This window comes from Salmo salar, chromosome ssa06 (genome assembly GCF_905237065.1).
Source record: "Salmo salar chromosome ssa06, Ssal_v3.1, whole genome shotgun sequence".
Taxonomy (NCBI): Eukaryota; Metazoa; Chordata; class Actinopteri; order Salmoniformes; family Salmonidae; genus Salmo; species Salmo salar.
In genome coordinates this window covers 19,067,501-19,088,281 of record NC_059447.1, presented here as the reverse complement: position 1 = coordinate 19,088,281, position 20,781 = coordinate 19,067,501, and the positions used below count along the sequence as shown (strand labels likewise).

General features: G+C 44.6%; 1 long non-coding RNA gene across 2 annotated transcripts in view; it reads right to left on the bottom strand.

Annotated features, from left to right (window-relative positions):
• The window catches only part of LOC106606484 (cAMP-dependent protein kinase type I-beta regulatory subunit), a 231,754-nt gene that overhangs the window by 82,138 nt on the left and 128,835 nt on the right, over positions 1 to 20,781 (bottom strand). For both annotated transcript variants that reach the window (XR_006770161.1, XR_006770162.1), the window contains one exon: positions 8,644 to 8,705. This is a non-coding gene — a long non-coding RNA (cAMP-dependent protein kinase type I-beta regulatory subunit). The remainder of the gene's footprint in view (positions 1 to 8,643; positions 8,706 to 20,781) is intronic.

Genomic DNA, 20,781 nt, shown 5'->3' with positions numbered 1-20,781 from the left:
AATAAGGATGCAAGCCAGAAGCCCTTAACTTTGGGAACCTCGTGTCTCTCTCTCAGACAGGGGCTATACCCATCTCTCTCTCTCTCTCTCTCTCTCTCTCTCTCTCTCTCTCTCTCTCTCTCTCTCTCTCTCTCTCTCTCTCTCTCTCTCTCTCTCTCTCTCTCTCTCTCTCTCTCTCAGACAGGGGCTATACCGATCTGTCTCTCTCTCAGACAGGGGCTATACCCATCTGTCTCTCTCTCTCTCTCTCTCTCTCTCTCTCTCTCTCTCTCTCTCAGAAAGGGGCTATACCCATCTGTCTCTCTCTCTCTCTCTCTCTCTCTCAGAAAGGGGCTATACCCATCGGTCTCTCTCTCTCTCTCTCTCAGAAAGGGGCTATACCAATCTGTCTCTCTCTCTCTCTCTCTCTCTCTCTCTCTCAGAAAGGGGCTATACCCATCTGTCTCTCTCTCTCTCTCTCTCTCTCTCAGAAAGGGGCTATACCAATCTCTCTCTCTCTCTCTCTCTCTCTCTCTCTCTCTCTCTCTCTCTCTCTCTCTCTCTCTCTCTCTCTCTCTCTCTCTCTCTCTCTCTCTCTCTCTCTCTCTCTCTCTCTCTCTCTCTCTCTCTCTCTCTCTCTCTCTCTCTCTCTCTCTCTCTCTCAGAAAGGGGCTATACCCATCTGTCTCTCTCTCAGAAAGGGGCTATACCCATCGGTCTCTCAAAATCAAATTCAAATTCAAGCTGCTTTATTGGCATGAAAAACATTGTGTCAATATTGCCAAAGCAACAATGTATACAATATCCATTGTAATACAATTATAAACAATAACAGATAATAATATAAAATGGCAGTGAATAATAATACAAAATTAAATATAAAAATAATAACAATAAAATAGTAGTAAAATAATAGTAAAGTAGTAGAATGTAATAAATATAAAAATATAAATATGGAAAATGAATCTATAACTAACTTATAACTAAATAACGGTCATCTTCACCATTACATCAGTACTACAACTACTATCATCATTACCACTACTACTACTACCACCACCATCACTAAACTGCTATCATTACCATTACCACCCATACCACTACTATTTGGAATGATAAACAACAATAATAATAGTAATAACAATAATAGTAATAATAAGTAAGTTACTGCTTACTATGCAGATGTTATTATTCAGTGTCCCTCAGGCTATGGCAGGCAAATACATATTTGGCTGCAAGAGGAGCCATTGCTCCTTCGCCCATGAGTATTTTTAGCTTTTCCTCTGGGTTTAATAAGTTCAAATTTGGAATAAATGTAGTCATTTCTGTGAATAAGGAATCTCTTTGTGAGGAATATTTATCACAGTAAAGGAGAAAGTGCATCTCTGTCTCTACCTCCCCTGTCGTGCAGTGACCACATACACGCTCCTCTTTGGGTAGCCATGTCTTTTTATGTCTGCCGGTTTCTATTGCCAATCGGTGGTCACTCAGCCTGTACTTGGTAAGGATCTGTCTCTGCTTCGTATCTCCGACAGAGTAGAGATAATCAGCCAATTCATATTCTCTGTTTAGGGTCAGATAGCAATTTAGTCGGCTTTGGGATTTTGTTTCGTTTTTTCCAATGTTGTAAATATGAGTCCTTTGATTGGTTCATGATTTTGTTTATTTGAATTCTTTCTTTTGAAGCAGTGCTGGTGTCAGCTTGGTTGGTGAGGTCCAACACCAGCTGACGGAGAGGGCTCGTTTCTGGGCTCAGCTCTTGGGTTTGGAGTGCTTTAAATTGCAGACTTGAATTTGGACTTGAATTTAGATGTAGCCAAAATTTGTATGATCTTTTCTGTATTTTCATTATTACTGGAAAGCGGCCCAATTCTGCCCTACATGCATTAGTTGGTGTATTTCTCTGGACTTGTAGGATTTTCCGACAGAATTCTGCATGTAGGGCTTCAATTGGATGTTTGTCCCACATTTTAAAGTCCAGTTTATTGAGTGGCCCCCAAACCTCACTTCCGTAAAGAGCTATTGGTAGGATTACACTGTCAAATATTTTGGTCCAAATTCTAATTGGGATGTTGATTTTGAATAATTTCATTTTTATTGCATACAATACTCTGCGGGCTTTTTCTTTGAGTGCATTCACTGCCATATTAAAGTTTCCCGATGCAGATATGGTCAGACCAAGGTAGGTGTAATTTTTAGTGTGTTCAATGATGGTGTTGTTCAGGGTGAATTTATATTTGTGTTTCTGACATCTGTTTTTCTTTTGGAAAATCATGATTACTGCCAGTGCCCAATTATGGCAATATTGCTCTAGAATATGAATGTTCTGTTGAAGACTTTCTTTGGTTGGTGATAGAAGTACCAAGTCATCAGCATATAGCAGGTATTTCACCTCTGTGTCAAATAGTGTGAGTCCTGGGGCTGGAGAATGGTCCAACATGTCTGCTAATTCATTGATATAAATGTTGAAAAGGTTTGGACTCAAACTGCAGCCTTGTCTCACACCTCGACATTGTGAAAATAATTCTGTTCTTTGGTTTTTGATTTTTATTGCACATTTATTTTCTGTGTACATACATTTTATTAAGTCATACACCTTACCACCAAGCCCACTTTGGAGAATTTTGTAGAATAGCCCTTCATGCCAAATAGAATCAAATGCTTTTTTAAAGTCAATAAAGCAAGCAAAGATTTTGCCCTCTTTTTTTGGTGGATGTGTTTATTAATTAGTGTGTGTAAGGTGTATATATGGTCAGTAGTGCGATGGTTAGGGAGAAAGCCAATTTGACATTTACTTATTAGATTTTTTTCTTGAAGAAAGGTTGGAATTCTTGAATTCAAAATGCTACAGAAAACCTTTCCCAATTTACTGTTTACGCAAATTCCCCTGTAATTATTGGGGTCTGATTTGTCTCCACTTTTGTGGATTGGGGAGATGAGCCCCTGGTTCCAGACATCAGGGAAGCAGCCATAAGTTAAAACCATGTTGAACAATTTAAGCACAGCATTTTGCAACTCAGGTGTGCTGTTTTTCAGCATTTCATTTCTGATGTTGTCTAGACCACAAGCCTTCTTTGATTTAATAGATTTGAGCTTTTCATTTAGTTCTTGTTGGGTTATTGGGTAATCTAATGGATTTTGGTTGTTTTTAATGACTGATTCAAGGATGTTCAATTTTTCTTTAATTTCTAATTGGTTCTGTTGTAAGTCTTTTTGTGGGATGTTTTTGTATAGATTATCAAAATACGTTTTCCAAAATCCTACATCTTGTATGGCTAATTCTTGTGGCTTTGTGCTTAAATTGTGCCACATGTCCCAGAACTGATTTTGGTCAATTGCGTTTTCAATTTCATCAAGTGTCTTGTTGGTATAATTCAATTTCTTGCGTTTCAGTGTTTGTTTATACTGTTTCAGAGATTCAAAGTATTCATATCGTAGCTCTGGGTTGTTTTGCTGCTTATGTTTTTCATTTGACATTTGTCTTAGGTGTTTTCTAATTGTTTTACATTCATTATCAAAACATTTATCAGAAACATTTTGTTTTTGATGTTGCATTTCTTTGGTTTTCTCAAATTTGCTTTCGATGCTGCTTTTTGGAATATGCAGTTGATGTTTTGAGTAGCCAAATTGACACCATCTTTATTGTTTTGGTATTGTGAGTTATTGAAAAACTGTATAGAGTTCATCATTTCATTTGAGTTCAACATTTCAATGAATCTCTCTGCACTGTTTGGAGCCCATCTGTACGACGGGTTTATGTTGTAGAGTTTATTGGGCTGTTTTTTTGAATGAGTATTGTCGGTTAATTTCTTCAGAAACACGTTGATCTGACAATGGTGTCTGTGGTCTGACAGTGAATGCACTAATGGAGGAGGGGTCGATGTCAGTGATGGCATAATCGACTCTCTCTCTCTCAGACAGGGGCTATACCCATCTGTCTCTCTCTCTCTCTCTCTCTCTCACAGACAGGGGCTATACCCATCTGTCTCTCTCTCTCAGAAAGGGGCTATACCCATCTGTCTGTCTGTCTGTCTCTCTCTCTCAGACAGGGGCTATACCCGTCTCCCTCTCTCTCTCTCTCTCTCTCTCTCTCTCTCTCTCTCTCTCTCTCTCTCTCTCTCTCTCTCCCTCTCTCTCTCTCTCTCTCTCTCTCTCTCTCTCTCTCTCTCTCTCTCTCTCTCTCTCTCTCTCTCTCTTCTCTTTTTTTTTTTCTCTCTCTCTTCTCTCTCAGAAAGGGGCTATACCCATCTGCCTCTCTATTCTTTCCAAGGTATTTAAACGGAAGGCCTCTAACAGCGTTAGGGCAACAACCTGCCTCGGCCTAGAGGGTTACACGTGTGTGCATGGTGGGGGAGAGACAGTGAGTGTGTGTGTGTGCCTATGTGTGTGTATGCAACCAATAGAATTTGACTTGTGTGTGACTGTGCGTGTGTGTGTCAGAGTGTCTGTCCTTGTTCGAGTGAACGCATGTGTGTGTGTGTGTGTGTGTGTGTGTGTGTGTGTGTGTGTGTGTGTGTGTGTGTGTGTGTGTGTGTGTGTGTGTGTGTGTGTGTGTCTGGAAGTGTTTGTGGGGGTGGACAAAGTGTGTTTATGTCTGTCTGTCTGTCCGTCCGGTGTGTGTGTGTGTGTGTGTGTGTGTGTGTGTGTGTGTGTGTGTGTGTGTGTGTGTGTGTGTGTGTGTGTGTGTGTGTGTGTGAGTGATTGAGGAGTTGAAAGGCTGGAGGATCCCATGCTGAGGGTTCACAGGAGTTCATACAGCTAATTAATACTGTGTGTAGAGGCTAGAGTTGTTCATCACACACATTTATCACTGGAGAGGGGAGAGAGGTTCGGGACTGTCCTCTCTGTCCCCTCCATCCAACCTGCTTCAACCTGGCCGGCCTTCCTCAGCTCCCTCTCTCCCTCTTTCATCTCATCTCTCTCTGTCTTTCTGTCATTCCCTCATTCTCTCACTCCATCTCTCTATTCTCTCCACTCTTCCTGTCTTTTATCACCTTGGCTGTGAAGTCTTTGTTTTTCCTTCTAGCAGAACCCTGAGCCCCAAGATCGCAGGCAAATATTTGACAGAGACACACACAAAATTGAGCGCAAACACACACACGCATTCATGCACATGTCCGCACACACACACACACACACACACACACACACACACACACACACACACACACACACATTCAGGTCGATGCACTCCAACACACACAGTAAAAAATACCTTGTTTCAAAATAGGGGAAGTGTAACAAGCATTGCTGCCAATGTTCTTTGACTGTCTTCAAAAGGACTACATCCCCAGGCTCACGTTTGACTGTCTTCAAAAGGACTACATCCCCAGGCTCACGTTTGACTGTCTTCAAAAGGACTACATCCCCAGGCTCACGTTTGACTGTCTTCAAAAGGACTACATCCCCAGGCTCACGTTTGACTGTCTTCAAAAGGACTACATCCCCAGGCTCACGTTTGACTGTCTTCAAAAGGACTACATCCCCAGGCTCACGTTTGACTGTCTTCAAAAGGACTACATCCCCAGGCTCACGTTTGCTTTGTGTCACCTGGCTGGAATGCTAAATGTACACCAACGACTGAGGAATTCCAGTAGTCTTTTTACAGCAAACAAACTGTTACTGTGAGGTTCTATTGACTCTTTTGACATACTGTGTAGGTCTGTAATTTTACCGATATAGGATCTTACTTTGAGCCAATTTTCTACAGCAGGAAAATGATCCTCCAGCAACAAGAAACGTGAATTATTACATGGTTTATAATTAATGGACCTTTTGGTTGGGGTTGACACATTTTTCGTTAGGGAAAATCAAATCGGAAATTTCAATGTAGGAAATGACAAACTTCAGAAGCCATTTTAAACCTCAAATACACTTTTACATTTCCTGCATTGCAGGGATGTTCTTCTGCAACAGGGTAATCAAATTAAGATTCTTCATCTGTACTTTTTACTTAAATACTGTAGTAGAATTCAAGTCTTAAGATCTGCCTGAGCCTCTTCTCTGACATGGTGTGTTCTGCTGTTGTGTGAGAGCTGGGGTCATTTGAGGGCATTTTCAACCTCAAATTACAGCAGATAGAAAGTGTTTGTGAAACTAGCCTAGACGTGAACATTAGAAGGTGCCTTCATTATGCACATGGCCAGACACAGATTCCTTGGTAACACAGACAGGGGTTGATCCTACATTTGAAATGCAGCAGATTAAGATGAGCTAGGCCACCAGTTAGGCTAGGCCACCGTGTTACATCAGGATAACAGTTTAGTCATACCTGGATAGTCCATTATATACACTGACTGTACAAAACATTAAGAACACCTTCCTAACATTGAGATGCACCTCATTTTGCTCTCAGAACAGCCTCAATTTGTCGGGGCATAGACTCTACAAGGTGTTGAAAGTGTTCCACAGGGATGCTGGCCCATGTTGACTCCAATGCTTCCCACGGTTGTGTCAAGTTGGCTGGATGTCATTTGGGTGGTGGATCATTCTTGATACACATGAGAAACTGTTGAGTGTGAAAAACCCAGCAGCGTTGCAGTTCTTGACACACTCAAACTGGTGTGCCTGGTACCTACTATCATACCCTGTTCAAAGGCACTTCAATCTTTTGTCTTGCCCATTCACCCTCTGAATGGTACACATACACAATCCATGTCTCAATTGTCTCAAAGCTTAGCAATCCTTCTCTAACCCATCTCCTCCCCTTCATCTACACTGATTGAAGTGGAATTAACAAGTGACATCAATAAGGGATCATAGCTTTCACCTGGATTCACCTGGTCAGTTTATGTCATGGAAAGAGCAGGTGTTCTTAATGTCCTGTACACTCAGTTTTTATACTGTATATATATATACACTACAGACTACTGATGTCACTGTTCACTGTCTGGACTCTGCTGCAGCTCCTGGCTGTTTACACCAAAGATATCTATGGTTTAACAGATATATATATATATATATATACTGTTAAACCATAGATATATACTGTTAAACCATAGATATCTTTGGTGTAAACAGCCAGGAGCTGCAGCAGAGTCCAGACAGTGAACAGTGACATCAGTAGTCTGTAGTGTATACTGTAGTAATGTACTGTAGTAATGTACTGTAGTAATGTACTGTAGCTATATCACACAGCAGCTGGGAAGCTCTCTCTCTCTCCCTCTGTCTCCCTTCCCCACTGCCTCTCTCTCTCTCCCTCTGTCTCCCTTCCCCACTGCCTCTCTCTCTCTCCCTCTGTCTCCCTTCCCCACTGCCTCTCTCTCTCTCCCTCTGTCTCCCTTCCCCACTGCCTCTCTCTCTCTCCCTCTGTCTCCCTTCCCCACTGCCTCTCTCTCTCTCTCCGTCTGTCTCCCTTCCCCACTGCCTCTCTCTCTCTCCCTCTGTCTCTCTTCCCCACTGCCTCTCTCTCTCTCTCCCTCTGTCTCCCTTCCCCACTGCCTCTCTCTCTCTCCCTCTGTCTCCCTTCCCCACTGCCTCTCTCTCTCTCCCTCTGTCTCCCTTCCCCACTGTCTCTCTCTCTCTCTCTCTCCCTTCCCCACTGCTCTCTCTCTCTCTCTCTCTCTCTCTCTCTCTCCCTCTTACTCCCTCTCCCCTTGTCTCCCTTCCCCACTGCCTCTCTCTCTCTCCCTCTGTCTCCCTTCCCCACTCTCTCTCTCTCTCTCTCTCTCCCTCTTACTCCCTTCCCCACTGCCTCGCTCTCTCTCTCTCCCTTCCCCACTGCCTCTCTCTCTCTCTCCCTCTGTCTCCCTTCCCTTCCCCACTGCCTCTCTCTCTCTCTCCCTCTGTCTCCCTTCCCCACTGCCTCTCTCTCTCTCCCTCTGTCTCCTTTCCCCACTGCCTCTCTCTCTCTCCCCCCTCTCTCTCTCTCTTCACCCACCTCCTAGTTATCACCAAATTAGGACAGATACTGTACAGTCCACCACAGGACCACTGTCTGGGGGAAGCAGGCATGGAGATTGAGAGAGGGTGTGTACATGCCTATATGTGTGCCTATTGCCTCAATCTACTCTATACTGTGTGTTTGTGCCTGTCTCTGTGTGTGTGAGAGCTTACAGTAAGTGTGTGGCTACGTGTGTTTGTTTGTCTGTGAGTCTGTGTTCGATAGGGATCCCCCCCCAACAAATATGTCTGGACCAGATTGGCTCTGTTTAGCTTGAAAGGCTATGGGATGTCTAGACTGAGACCTTGGACTGCTGCGGTTAGACTGGGTCGTTACTAGCTGGCACAGCCACAAGGTCATAAACCCTGCCTATTTCTAAAAGGTATCTTCTTAAAATCTGATTTTAAACCTAACCCTAACCTTAATCACACTGCTAACCTTATGCCAAACACTAACCTTAAATTAAGACAAGAAAGCACATTTTTGTTTTCATGAATTTGACCGTTATAGGCAATTCTGACTTTGTGGCTGTGGTAACTAGTGACAACTGTCAGACTTGGAGGAAGTCACACTGACATCTGGTAGAAAGAGAGGGAGTACAGTCAGTACTGCATGTCTGCAGGAGTACTACAGTCTGTGTGTGTGTGTGTGTGTGTGTGTGTGTGTGTGTGTGTGTGTGTGGTAATACTACAGTTCAGTTTCAGTATGTACAGTAGGTCTACTATGTGTTCTGTACATGTGTGTATTACAGAGTTAACACATTATACATTATGTTCACAAACCTTGCTGAATAACTGTCTCTCCCGCAATGTGCATGACAGGGAACATGGCATCAAATATGTCACTATGAGAAAGAGAGAGAGGGAGAGAAAACAGGGGTTAGTATTGCTATTTGTCCGTCACACACACGCACGCACGCACGCACGCACACTACACACACACACACACACACACACACACACACACACACACACACACACACACACACACACACACACACACACACACACACACACACATCCCTCAACATAGAAGTGTTTTTCACCAGCGATGTGTGACATTAGAGAAAGAGCAGTCTTCAACACAACCGTTAGTGCTCTCATCTCAGTCCTTTATGAAGGGGATCAGGCTGCAAACAAACACGGTAGCCAAAGACACACACACACACACACAGCCCAGAGAACTCTGCATGACCCGGGGACACACACAGCACCTCAGCCCCAGCCCAACCACTTCCAATACACACCTGGACAAGCAGACCGCTAACCCTTCATCATCATCACCACCAGCTCCCACAATCCATCTGGAGCTCTGTCATCAACTCTACACTGTCCAACACACACATCCTGAGTCCACCACATACAGTAAAAACAGGCATGCAGTCACTCAGAAATGCAAATGATTCTTTTTGAAATACTGTAGCTGCCTACCACCCAGACACAACTGTAATGTTGACAGGTGGAGGGGGGCAGAGAGAGGATCATACTGTACAACTAAACTGGCTGTTTAGGACCACCAGCACTCCTCCACCACCTCCTCCACCCCCCAGTGGTCTGTCCTGTTTAGGACCACCAGCCCTCCTCCACCACCACCAGCCCTCCTCCACCTCCTCCACCCCCAGTGGTCTGTCCTGTTTAGGACCACCAGCCCTCCTCCACCACCACCACCACCACCACCACCACCATCCCTCCTCCACCTCCTCCACCCCCCAGTGGTCTGTCCTGTTTAGGACCACCAGCCCTCCTCCTCCACCTCCTCCACCCCCCAGTGGTCTGTCCTGTTTAGGACCACCAGCCCTCCTCCACCACCACCACCAGCCCTCCTCCACCCCCCAGTGGTCTGTCCTGTTTAGGACCACCAGCCCTCCTCCACCACCACCACCAGCCCTCCTCCACCTCCTCCACCCCCAGTGGTCTGTCCTGTTTAGGACCACCAGCCCTCCTCCACCACCACCACCAGCCCTCCTCCACCTCCTCACCCCCCAGTGGTCTGTCCTGGCTTGTGTCACTACCAAGTCACTACCCCTCTGTTGAGAGCCCTGTTGTGGGATAGGCCTAATAGGTCTGCGTGGGTGTTGTGGCTTGTTCTGCTTGTTGTGCACCACTCCATCAAAGGAGCAGCTGAAACTACTGACTGTCTAAAAGAGTGGCTGAACAAAACTAAAAAACCTGTTTGTTGCAGCTGGTACATTTTAAAAGTGTATGTGTGTGTGTGTGTCTGTGTTCAGAGCCACATGAGGAAACTGAGGAGTGACTCTGCAGCACCAGCCTGGTATCATAGACTAGACGTAACATAGTAAAGGTAAATCCTGGGCACTTAATTCAGTATGATATGTTATGTTTGATATGGTTACAGGAGACAGAAGGTTACTTAATCCTTTACACTCATGGGAATTGGCCTATATGCATAGGGCTTAATTGAAATGTTTCTTAAAGAAGAAAAATGAAAAGCATATGCTATGCATAATCATGGTAGCAATGAAAAGGGAACCGTTCTGAGATTATGGGAAAATGATTAGACTTAAGGTCTAAGGCACTTCATCTCTAGAGGCGTCACTACAGACCCTGCAGTGCTAGAGGCATCACTACAGACCCTGGTTCGATTCCAGGCTGTATCACAATCGGCCATGATTGGGAGTCCCATTTGGCGGCACACAATTGGCTCAGTGTCATCCGGTTTAGGGTTTGGCCGGGGTAGGCCGTCATTGTTATTAAGAATTTGTTCTTAACTGACTTGCCTAGTTAAATAAAGGTTGAATAAAGGTTAAATAAAAAAATAAAAGGTGAGGACACAACAGTTCACCTGACAAGACTGAATACAAACATTACACTGTTGTGTTGATTTTATGTGCATTTTACATTTACTGTGCTTTTCGCCGCAGTTTTTGATAACGAAATCTGAAAATAGTCTGGATACTGTACATTCATTAACATGATACAAATATTCCTGGAAAATGTGGTGTAGGTGCAACAAAAGACAAACAAATGACAAGTGTTTGAGTGAGAGGACTAACTGGTGTCTCCAAGTGGACACACACCTCTACAAAGTGTGCACAGTTCCTGTTGGAGCTAGGAACACAAGCATTTCGCTACACCCCCAATAACAGCTGCTAAATATGTTTATGCAACCAATATCAGTTAATTTGAGGAAATACAGCAAGAACACTTGTAGTTGTTTTGTTTGGAAAACAACCCTGAATCCCCGCCATCACACAATTACTGTTGTTGTTAATGGAATCAAAAAATGGTCCATTATAAATCACAATCTAGGTCAGGTGGGTATCATCTGAAAGCCGGCTCTAATGCCAACACGAGTAACTAAGTCATAAAATACGATATTACAGTTAGGATTTCACAATGCAATTCAGGGAAACAGATCATCATTTTGGTGAGCATAGAAAGGAGTCATGAGTGCATTCAGGTGGGTGTGCTGTTGTGAATGTTCAGAACGTCTGTCAGTCAAAGCCCATACAGTACTGTGAAGCACAGAGCCTGAGCTCTGATGTCATGTTTAGCATGTTACTGTACAGCTACTGTGTTCCAATGTAGGCATTTATCAGTGCCCAAATCTGACATATCAACCCGTATACGGGTATGAGTGTAAAAGGATACGGCAAAAAATGAAAGGAGGGTGATTGGTTGGAGTGGAGGGGTAGGTGTATAACACGAACGTTTAACAACACAAAGGTTGCATGTTTGAATCTCATCACGGAGAATTTTAGGCAGGTAGCCTAGTGGTTAGAGACAGGTAGCCTAGTGGTTAGAGACAGGTAGCCTAGTGGTTAGAGACAGGTAGCCTAGTGGTTAGAGACAGGTAGGCTAGTGGTTAGAGACATGTAGCCTAGTGGTTAGAGACAGGTAGCCTAGTGGTTAGAGACAGGTAGCCTAGTGGTTAGAGACAGGTAGCCTAGTGGTTAGAGACAGGTAGTCTAGTGGTTAGAGACAGGTAGCCTAGTGGTTTAGAGACAGGTAGCCTAGTGGTTAGAGACAGGTAGCCTAGTGGTTAGAGACAGGTAGGCTAGTGGTTAGAGACAGGTAGCCTAGTGGTTAGAGACAGGTAGCCTAGTGGTTAGAGACAGGTAGCCTAGTGGTTAGAGACAGGTAGCCTAGTGGTTAGAGACAGGTAGCCTAGTGGTTAGAGACAGGTAGCCTAGTGGTTAGAGACAGGTAGCCTAGTGGTTAGAGACAGGTAGCCTAGTGGTTAGAGACAGGTAGCCTAGTGGTTAGAGACAGGTAGCCTAGTGGTTAGAGACAGGTAGCCTAGTGGTTAGAGACAGGTAGTCTAGTGGTTAGAGACAGGTAGCCTAGTGGTTAGAGACAGGTAGCCTAGTGGTTAGAGGCAGGTAGCCTAGTGGTTAGAGACAGGTAGCCTAGTGGTTAGAGACAGGTAGCCTAGTGGTTAGAGCATTGAGCCAGTAACCGAAACGTTGCTAGATCGAATCCCCGAGCTGACAAGGTAAACATCTGTCGTTCTTCCCCTGAACAAGGCAGTTCACCCACTGTTCCCCAGTAGGCCGTCATTGTAAGTAAGAATTTGTTCTTAACTGACTTGCCTAGTTAAATAAAAGTTCATTAGCAACTTTGCAACTACTTATAACTTTTTTAGCTACTTTGCAACTACTTAGCAGGTTAGCTAACCTTTCCCCTAACCCTAACCCTAACCTTAACCCTTTAACCTAACTCCTAAGCCTTAACCTTAATCCTAACCGTTACCCCAAGCCACCTAGACACCTAGCTAACGTTAGCCCCCAAAAATTGGAATTCATAAATTACATACGTATTGCAAATTTGTAACATATTGTATGAATTGCAATTTGTAATATATCAAACAAAATGGATGATGGACATCCACAAATTAATACATGGTATATAAAACTTAACATATCACAAGGGAATTGATATAGATAGATTTACATTTACTATATTACGTCCACTCATGAGTCCAGGTTGGCAACACACTCAATGGGTCGTTTAAATGCATTGTGTTGGTTAGTTCTGCAGCACAATAAACAGGTTGTTTAAATGCATGGTGTTGGTTCGTTCCACAGATAAAAGCTAGTGGGATGGGCAGGGACAGGAAAATATCCATCCCTCCCTATCTTTTTATCTTACTCTCTCCCTTTCCCTCACTCTCTATTTGCCTCCCTCCCTTCCCCCCTCCCTCTGTCTCGGGCATATTTATCTATTAAATCAGCTGCATACCATCAGTCTTATATTAAAATATATAATAAATATATAATAACAATAAAAGAAGCTGGATATCAAAGACATACAGAGCTACAGGGTCACTGAGTGACTTAGTGTGTGTGTGTGTGTGTGTGTGTGTGTGTGTGTGTGTGTGTGTGTGTGTGTGTGTGTGTGTGTGTGTGTGTGTGTGTGTGTGTGTGTGTGTGTGTGTGAGAGACAGTGTGTGTGTGTGTGAGAGACAGTGTGTGTGTGTGAGAGACAGTGTGTGTGTGTGTGTGTGTGTGTGTGTGTGTCGTTGGATATGTGAATGCGGAAGTACAGATGTGAGGTGGTGGAGGTGAGGTGAGGTGGTGGAGGTGGGGGTGGTGGTAGAGGTGGTGGGGTGGTGGAGGTGGGGGTGGTGGTGTTGGAAATAGAGGTGGTGGAGGTGGTGGTGGTGGAGGTGAGGTGGTGGAGGTAGAGGTGATGGTAGAGGTGGTTGGGGTGGTGGTGTTGGGGGTGGTGGAGGTAGAGGTGGTGGTGGTGGAGGTAGAGGTGGTGGGGGTGGTGGAGGTAGAGGTGGTTGGGGCGGTGGAGGTAGAGGTGGTGGAGGTGGTGGTGTTGGAGGTATAGGTGGTGGGGGTGGTGGAGGTAGAGGTGGTGGTGGTGGAGGTAGAGGTGGTTGGGGTGGTGGAGGTAGAGAAGGTGGGGGTGGAGGTAGAGGTGGTGGTGGTGGTGGAGGTAGAGGTGGTGGGGGTGGTGGTGGGGCGGTGGAGGTAGAGGTGGTGGAGGTAGAGATGGTGGGGGTAGAAGTGGTGGAGGTAGAGGTGGTTGTGGTGGAGGTACAGGTGGTGGGGTGGTGGAGGTGGCAGTAGAGGTGGTGGTGGTGGAGGTGGAAGTAGAGGTGGTTGGGGTGATGGAGGTAGAGGTGGTGGTGGTGGAGGTAGAGGTGGTGGGGTGGTGGAGGTGGCAGTAGAGGTGGTGGAGGTAGAGGTGGTGGGGGTGGTGGAGGTGGCAGTAGAGGTGGTGGAGGTGGAGATGGAGATGGGGGTGGTGGAGGTGGTGGTAGAGGTGGTGGAGGTGGTGGTGGCGGTAGAGGTGGAGCTGGGGGTAGAGGTGGGGGTGGTGGAGGTGGAGATGGCGGTAGAGGTGGTGGGGGTGGTGGTGGTAGAATGACTCCCTAGGTATTTGATGCTGTGATGAGGTGGTAGAGGTGGAGGTGGTGGTAGAATGACTCCCTAGGTATTTGATGCTGTGATGAGGTGGAGGTGGTGGTAGAATGACTCCCTAGGTATTTGATGATGTGATGAGGTGGTAGAGGTGGAGGTGGTGGTAGAATGACTCCCTAGGTATTTGATGATGTGATGAGGTGGTAGAGGTGGAGGTGGTGGTAGAATGACTCCCTAGTAGAGGTCGACCGATTAATCGGAATGGCCGATTAATTAGGGCCGATTTCAAGTTTTCATAACAATCGGTAATCGGTATTTTTGGCCACCGATTTGCCAATTTATATATTTATATATATATTTTTTTTACACCTTTATTTAACTAGGCAAGTCAGATTAAGAACACATTCTTATTTACAATGACGGCCTAGAAACGGGGGTTAACTGCCTTGTTCAGCGGGGATTCGTTTTTGCAACCTTCGGTTACCAGTCCAACGCTCTAACCACCTGCCTTACATTGCACACCACAAGGATTAACAGGCTGACTACCTGTTACGCGAGGGCAACAAGAAGCCAAGGTAAGTTGCTAGCTAGCATTAGAATTATAAAAAACTATCAATCTTAACATAATCACAAGTTAACTACACATGGTTGATGATTTTACTAGTTTATCTAACGTGTCCTGCGTTGCATATGATCGATGCGGTGCCTGTTAATTTTCATTGAATCACAGCCTACTTCGACAAACGGGTGTTGATTTAACAAGCGCATTTGCGAAAAAAGTACTGTCGTTGCACCAATGTACCTAACCATAAACATCAATGCCTAACAGGAATATTTAGACTTAGCCACCCGTTAGATAAAATACGGAACGGTTCCGTATGTCACTGAAAGAAAAAAACTTTTGTTTTCGAGATAATAGTTTCCAGATTCGACCATATTAATGACCTCAGGCTCGTATTTCTGTGTGTTTATTATATTATAATTAAGTCTATGATTTGATAGAGCAGTCTGACTGAGCGGTGGTAGGCAGCAGCAGGCTCGTAAGCATTCATTCAAACAGCCCTTCGCTGTGCTTCAAGCATTGCGCTGTTTATGACTTCAACCTGGGTGGGTATAATTGGTGGAACGTTCCAACAGGAATCTATTCCAAAAACTTTGTAAATAACAAGGTTTCCAAAAAACAACGCATACAAAGTTGTATAGCGGCAGAATAAGTGGTCTATTTCATTGCGTTTTTCACTCATCACGTTTATTCCGAAAAATGTCTGTCCTCACATGTCTGTTTGCCTATGGACAAACATTAAGAATAAGCTACGTGGTGAGTTGATGCCTATTCGGCAGCTAGTTAGCTAGGTTTATATGCGTTGCTACTTTGTATGCGTTGTTGGTTGGCAACCTTTTACTTTACGTTTTTTGGAACAGATTCCTGTTGGAACGTTCCACCCCTTCAAGCCTATCAACTCCCAAGATTAGGCTGGTGTAACCGATGTGAAATGGCTAGCTAGTTAGCCGGGTGCACGCTAATAGCGTTTCAAACGTCACTCGCTCTGAGACTTGGAGTAGTTTTTTCCCTTCCTCTGCATGGGTAACACTGCTTCGAGGGTGGCTGTTGTCGATGTGTTCCTGGTTTGAGCCCAGGTAGGAGTGAGGAGAGGGACGGAAGCTATACTGTTACACTGGCAATACTAAAGTGCTTATAAGAACATCCAATAGTCAAAGGTATATGAAATACAAATCGTATAGAGAGAAATAGTCCTATAATAATATAATAACTACAACCTAAAACTTCTTACCTGGGAATATTGAAGACTCATGTTAAAAGGAACCACCAGCTTTCATATGTTCTCATGTTCTGAGCAAGGAACTTAAACGTTAGCTTTTTTACATGGCACATATTGCACTTTTACTTTCTTCTCCAACACTTTGTTTTGCATTATTTAAACCAAATTGAACACGTTTCATTATTTATTTCAGGCTAAATTGATTTTATTGATGTATTATATTAAGTTAAAATAAGTGTTCATTCAATATTGTTGTAATTGTCATTATTACAAAAAAAAAAATAGGTATTTGATGCTGTAATGAGGTGGTAGAGGTGGTGGTAGAATGACTCCCTAGGTATTTGATGATGTGATGAGGTGGTAGAGGTGGTGGTAGAATGACTCCCTAGGTATTTGATGCTGTAATGAGGTGGTAGAGGTGGTGGTAGAATGACTCCCTAGGTATTTGATGCTGTAATGAGGTGGTAGAGGTGGTGGTAGAATGACTCCCTAGGTATTTGATGATGTGATGAGGTGGTAGAGGTGGTGGTAGAATGACTCCCTAGGTATTTGATGCTGTAATGAGGTGGTAGAGGTGGTGGTAGAATGACTCCCTAGGTATTTGATGATGTGATGAGGTGGTAGAGGTGGTGGTAGAATGACTCCCTAGGTATTTGATGATGTGATGAGGTGGTAGAGGTGGTGGTAGAATGACTCCCTAGGTATTTGATGATGTGATGAGGTGGTAGAGGTGGTGGTAGAATGACTCCCTAGGTATTTGATGCTGTGATGAGGTGGTAGAGGTGGTGGTAGAATGACTCCCTAGGTATTTGATGATGTGATGAGGTGTATAAAAGTTGTGTTGAAAAGTTGGATTTGGCCAGCTGGTGGCACTGGGTTCTCCACTGACACACACACACACACACATGCATGGACACTCCTGCCCCCCCAAACCTGCTAACACATCAAGAAACAAGAACATATTTGTGTGTGTGTGTACATGATACACCCAACATCCCACCTATACATGCGCAAGCACATAAAAACAACACACACACACACCATCCCACCCACTCTACACCACGGCACGCCACAGTGCACCTGAGAGCTACAAGCCACTTAGTAGTGATTAGTCACAACATCTGCAACAGCACAGCCAACAGCTGATCTCAGATCTGTGGCCATCTCACATACAACATGGGGCTTGTTTGTGATGACGTTTCAACAGCTGATCCTAGATCAGGTCACAGAGTTCTAGAGAGGACGAGGACTCAGTCCCTTGACCGGGGGATGTCTGGTGGGGGTGTATCTCAATAGTCTAAAGTGGCATCCTCTCCTCGTCTCCTTACTAGATACTATGTGACAGAACAAGACAGGAGGGGAAAGCTGTCATTCCTTTGACTATTCAGGTCAGTGCAGATGAAGGAAAGGAGACAAGGAGACAAAGCTACTTCAGTCTATTGAGATGGACCCTCTTTCAATCAGCAGCCACACTGGAAACCAGGAAGCTGAGCACTCTGGGACATGCAGTACTTCAGCATGTACCTTCTAGGTGTGTATCTTGGCCTATCCAGTGCCACACCTGTAACACCTGGTCGTTGTGTGTGTGTGAGACTCAGAGAGCAGCCACGATGATGTCAGCCAACAGAATGTGCCAAATGAAAGTTCCGGGCCCAGACGTTGGACTTTGGTCTGCAATGATGGGTTGAGGGCCTAGTGTTCTGTTTAGGAGAGACAGCACCTGTCAGAATACAATGTAGCCCATGTGGACTCCGCCCCCTCGGCCGGGAGCAGACGGTTTAAAAAAAAAAGTTGAGATGGAGTGCCTTAGACTGCTGCGACAGTCGGGAGCCCTAATGCCCACGATGTTACCGTGACGACAGGATCAAAGGGACTCTATGTTCCCCGGTAAATACCCCAACGCCTCCTTCTTTAATTCCCTTGCTTCCTCCCTCCCTCCTCTCTCTCTCTCTCTCTCTCTCTCTCTCTCTCTCTCTCTGTGTAATAGTCTCTATCCCTCCCTCCATTCCTCTATGTCTGTCTCTCTTCACCGGACTTTCTCCCTCCCTCTCTCTTTTCTATCGGACTTCCTCTGTCTCTCTACTCTTTTTTTCTATGTCTCCTATCTCTGTGTCTTTGCCTCTTCCACCCTCCTTCTGCCCCCCCTTTCTGTACTCTCTCAATCTATCACCTTTCTTCTTCAGATTGAGTGATTGATCTTAGCGTGTCCTTTCAGCTCCCTGTAGCCCAGTAACGTTGGGGGAGAACGCCGCAGAGCGCCTCACAACAATGGCTGCCCTGTTCTGACAGAGTGAGAGGCAGAGAAAGAGAGAGAGACCGAGTCTATCGCCCAAACACTAGGGCCCAGGAAGTTCACCTGCAACCTGGGGAGGGAGGGATAGAGGGAGAAAAGAGCAGAGAGGGATGGAGGGATAGGTGGTGGTCTATGGAGACAAAGCTCCTGTCACAGACAGGTAGGGGGGAGGATGAGGAAGAGTCGCCCCTGGAGGTAAAGTCTCTTATCTGGCTGACATAACTCTGACTTCACTGCAGGGCTAGGCAGGCTCCCACCCACCTCTACTCTCTAGGGGCTGAGTGCTGTACATTCATCTATTCTACAACACACTGTCTTTCTTCACAACACACACACCAGAAATCACACATACCTGTCCAGGACAATACACAATATAGTGTGTGTGTGTGTGTGTGTGTGTGTGTGTGTGTGTGTGTGTGTGTGTGTGTGTGTGTGTGTGTGTGTGTGTGTGTGTGTGTGTGTGTGTGTGTGTGTGTGTGTGTGTGTGTGTGTGTGTACAACAATGTAGATGGTGCATGAAGTAGGTCATAGGAAGTTAAAGCAGATAGTTAACTTAGATCAGGCATTGGGTTGACTGACTGGCATCTAGCAGCAGATCAACTAGACTACAAGGGAACTGATAAGATGTGACGATGATGGTATATGGCTTAATGTATTACGTTTACACAGTACAATGGGTTCATACAGGAAGGTGTGTTAAGGGTTTAATCAATGCAGAAAGGCCTGTTATCAGCCCTCGTACCAGTCCCCAGTGTGATCAATGAGCAGAGAGTGGATGAGACTACTCCCTCTATCACAGCCACAATATCTACCTGTCACCAGCTAGAGTGGAGGGGAGGTGTGTGTGTGTGTAAGTGTGTGTGTAAGAGATACATGCCTCTCTCACACACGCACGGACACACACACACTCCCACACATGCGCGCACGCACACACACACACACACACACACACACACACACACACACACACACACACACACACACACACACACACACACACAGTCTTTCAACACCAACTCATTCTCTGATATATCGTTAGATCTCTTCTTCTCAAGCTGAGAACGGAGGGAGAACGGTTCTGCAGGGGAAATAGATTCCACTAGACTAGATTCCACTAGAGTAGATTCCACTAGAGTAGATTCCACTAGAGTAGATTCCACTAGAGTAGATTCCTCTAGAGTAGATTCCACTAGACTAGATTCCACTAGACTAGATTCCACTAGAGTAGATTCCACTAGACTAGATTCCACTAGACTAGATTCCACTAAACTAGATTCCACTAGACTAGATTCCACTAGAGTAGATTCCACTAGAGTAGATTCCACTAGACTAGATTCCACTAGACTAGATTCCTCTAGAGTAGATTCCTCTACAGTAGATTCCACTAGACTAGATTCCACTAGAGTAGATTCCACTAGACTAGATTCCACTACATTAGATTCCTCTAGACTAGATTCCACTACATTGGATTCCACTAGACTAGATTCCACTAGACTAGATTCCACTAGACTAGATTCCACTAGAGTAGATTCCACTAGACTAGATTTCACTACAGTAGATTCCACTAGAGTAGATTCCACTAGAGTAGATTCCACTAGACTAGATTCCACTAGAGTAGATTCCACTAGAGTAGATTCCTCTAGACTAGATTCCACTACATTAGATTCCACTAGACTAGATTCCACTAAAGTAGATTCCACTAGAGTAGATTCCACTAGAGTAGATTCCACTAGACTAGATTCCACTAGAGTAGATTCCTCTAGACTAGATTTCACTACATTAGATTCCACTAGACTAGATTCCACTAGAGTAGATTCCACTAGAGTAGATTCCACTAGAGTAGATTCCACTAGACTAGATTCCACTACATTAGATTCCACTACATTAGATTCCTCTAGACTAGATTCCACTACATTAGATTCCACTAGAGTAGATTCCACTACATTAGATTCCACTAGACTAGATTCCACTAGAGTAGATTCCTCTAGAGTAGATTCCACTAGACTAGATTCCACTACATTAGATTCCACTAGACTAGATTCCACTAGAGTAGATTCCTCTAGAGTAGATTCCACTAGAAGAGATTCCACTAGACTAGATTCCACTACAGTAGATTCCACTACAGTAGATTCCACTAGAGTAGATTCCACAAGAGTAGATTCCACTAGACTAGATTCCACTACAGTAGATTCCACTAGAGTAGATTCCACTACAGTAGATTCCACTAGAGTAGATTCCACTAGAGTAGATTCCACAAGAGTAGATTCCTCTAGAGTAGATTCCACTAGACTAGATTCCACTAGACTAGATTCCACTACAGTAGATTCCACTAGAGTAGATTCCACTACAGTAGATTCCACTAGAGTAGATTCCACTACAGTAGATTCCACTAGAGTAGATTCCACTACATTAGATTCCACTAGAGTAGATTCCACTACAGTAGATTCCACTAGAGTAGATTCCACTACATTAGATTCCACTAGACTAGATTCCACTACAGTAGATTCCACTA